Raw genomic sequence first — 3,449 nt, 5'->3', positions numbered from 1 at the left:
CCCTAGGGGACAGACATATGGCTTTAATTCAGCCAATGAGATTTTCCACCCCAGAGCTCTGAATCTTCTATCAGATGTCTCCGTTGTAAATATTTTCTCCTAGTCTATGGCTTGCCTTCTCATCATCTTGACATTGCGTTTTTTTAATTTTTTTTAAGTTTTAATTTTAATGACGTCCAGCTTATCAATTATTTCTTTCATGTGCCTTTGGCGTTGCATCTAAAAAGTCATCACCGATGCCAAGGTCATCTAGTTTTTTCTTATGCTATCTTCTAGGAGTTATATCGTTTTGCATTTTACATCTAGGTTCACGATTCACTTTGAGTTAATTTTTGTGAGGGATGCAAAGCCTGTGTAGAGATTCAACTTTTTATGTGTGGTTGTCCAGTTGTTCCAGTACCATTTGTTGAAAAGATTATCTTTGCTCCATTGTATTGCCTTTGCTCCTTTGTCAACGGTCAGTTGACTATACTTAAATGAGTCTATTTCTAGACTCTTTATTCTGTTCCATTGATCTATTCTGTCTGTTCTTTTGCTAATATTACACTGTCTTGATTATTGTAGCTTTTATAGTAAGTCTTGAAATCATCCCAACTTTGTTCACCTTCAATATTCAGAATCTCGAGCAAGTAAAATAAAAATGATAGACAGTGAGATTGCATTGGAGGACCTCAGGATATAGACCCAACCACTCACCCCTACTTAATATGACTTTTGACATTTTACAAAGCTCAATATGATCAAACCCTTACTTTTCCCTCTGATTTTATCTTGCTCTATTCTCTCACTGGGCTCTAATCCATTGGCCTTGCTCAGGTTCTTTAAACTTGTCCAGATTTCCCTCTCCTCCAGCTTTCGCACATGCTGCTTCTCCAGCTTAAAATATTCTTCCAGCTGCGGCCTGGCTAACTCCACTCGTGCTTCAGGTTTCAGGTAAAATAGCTCTTTCTGATTAAACCTTTCTATTACACTCTCCTGTTTATTTTCCTCTATAGCTCTTATCAGATTGTTAATTACACTTTAATTTGTATATATTTTCTGTAATGTCTGTCTGCTCATGATCCTCTAGGTTTTATGAGGGAAGGGGTCATTTCTGCTTTGTTCCTTGCTGTGTCTGTTCTTGGTGACATCCAACAGTGGGCCTAATTGAGAAATGGTGCCCAAAAATTGTTTGCTAAATGGCTGCTGTATATATGTTGTTCCGATTGTTTTTCTCACTTGTATAATGGGAACATCTTTTCACAATAATAAGTATAAATCTATAAAGTTATTTTTAATGGCACTGTAGTATTCAACAATAGGTACGATGATGATAATGTTAATAGCTATTTTCATTTGAGCATTACTATCTGCCAGACCCTGTGGTAAGAGTTGTTTATTTAATCTTCCTAAAGCCCTAGGGGGTAGACATTTCTATTATTCTTATTGTATAAATGTGGAAACCGAGGCAGTGGAAACCTTTCTCGGAGTCTCATAACCAGTATCTTGTGCAGCCAGGATTTGAACTCAGGCATTTTGACTCCAGATCCTGTGCTTTTAATTGAACTGTTATGTTTCACAGAAAATTTTATTTCTTTTTACCAATACCCTTATTGACATACATATAAGTTGTTTCTAACTTTGGGCCATTGCAAATACTGGAATTAATTCCCATTATCTTTGTACAGTTATCCAATTTTATTTGGAAATATTTTTTCAAATTTCGCAACTGACTAAACATTTTTCTGTCAGCTGCATGGGAATGCTCTTGCACATATCTTTTGTGTGTTTTAATAGGATAAATTTATTAGGGGGAATTAAAAAATATTTTTATTTGATTTAACAAATAAAAATACAGGATGCCCAGTCAAATTTGAATTTCATTTAAAAACAGTCTCGATGCCTTAACCTTATTGTCAATAGCTTCCCTCGGGCTGAGTGCCCTCAGTTAATTCGATGGCCTGGATATGAACTTTCTTTCTCAGATCCTTGTCATGGTCCTCCACCAGTCTTCCTACAGCAGATGACTTCTGCTTCAGAAAATGCCCAGTGAGAATGACTTCTGTTGATAACTTCCTGCATCAGAGTCTCATGCATCAGACAGTGGCCTTCTGCCCACACCAAGGAAACTGTATTTGGGGTGTTCCATGGCCACCAGCTTTGACTCTCTATTATCCCCTTATCTTCCTTTTAGAGGCTCCTCCTCTCTCAGACCATTAGATCTCAGACACGCATTTGTTAGACCTTTGAACTTGCTTAGATTTAAGTTGGGGCTACCGCTGTATATAGTTTAATTCCCAGGAGCCAATCTTACTTCCCTTGGTCTTAATTTCTTAGAGGGATGGTACTTTTGTATCATTCCCATATGGCAGGTACATAGTAATTCATCTTCAACTTTGACTGGCTGCTAACCTTGTGATGACCTTTCCATGGCATGGATAATGCTACTCCAGCTTTGCTCCTCTACAAATCTGATCCCTACGTTGCACCTGCCCAAATCCTACTCTCAGTTCCCTGCTGGCCTCCTCAGCAGCTCTGGATTCGGCATCCTGCTTTGGCCTCTGTGTCTCTCTAGGGTCATTAGTTTTTGTGGTTTAGTTACAAGAACTTTGGAGTCTAAAAAACCTGGCTTGGAATACCAGCCCAGTCAACTTTCATTTTATTATTTAATTTAACCTTCCCAAGAATCTTATGATGACTACGTTATCATCTTTTGTTGACAGACAAAAAACCCATGTGGGTATAAAAAAGTTAAATCATTTTCTCAAAATTACCCCATCTAGTGAGTGGGGTACCTAACATTCAAACTCTGGCTTCTGTGATTCCAAAATCCACATTCTCCCTGTCACGTGGTCTCCATGCAAGTATAGTGCATGGGCCAGAGCAAAACCACTTCAGTTTTAGGAGTTTCAGCTGCCTCCTCTCTGAAGTCAGAGAGTTAATAACAAATTAATAAGAGTTACCTCTCAAGGTTGTTGGAGAGATGAAATGGAATTATGTAAATTAGGCACCTAGCCCAGAGCCTGATAATAAATGTGCAAGAAATACTTCCTTGCTGTATCCCTCTGGATAGACTTTTCTATTGTCTTATCAAGGGGGTAGCTCTGAGAAAATATTAGTTGTGTCACCCAACCTGGCCTGGGAGGAGCTGCTTTTCAAGAATGCAGATGAATGAGGACTTTCCCCCAACCATCAGGACAAAATAGGCACAGTCTTGATAGGCTCCCTGAAAATACCTTCTCACCCAGTAGGAAGCATTTCTCAGCAAATGGCCTGGGACCTCCCCTGGTGCCCGGGGGGCCAGGTCTCTACCAACCTGTGGCATCCCAGAAAGAGGTGACAGCTAATGGGCTCTACAAAAATTTGGGAGAAATCCCCTTTTGGATTAAGGTACTTTTTTTTTTTGTATTCCTTTTCTCCCACCCCATTTAAGCATGCCCATGGCCCTGTTCTGAGTTACGAGGACATAA

The sequence above is a fragment of the Pteropus alecto genome, unplaced genomic scaffold, assembly GCF_000325575.1.
Source record: "Pteropus alecto unplaced genomic scaffold, ASM32557v1 scaffold25, whole genome shotgun sequence".
Taxonomy (NCBI): Eukaryota; Metazoa; Chordata; class Mammalia; order Chiroptera; family Pteropodidae; genus Pteropus; species Pteropus alecto.
The sequence above is the reverse complement of the archived record's forward strand: the minus strand, read 5'-3'. Positions refer to the sequence as shown.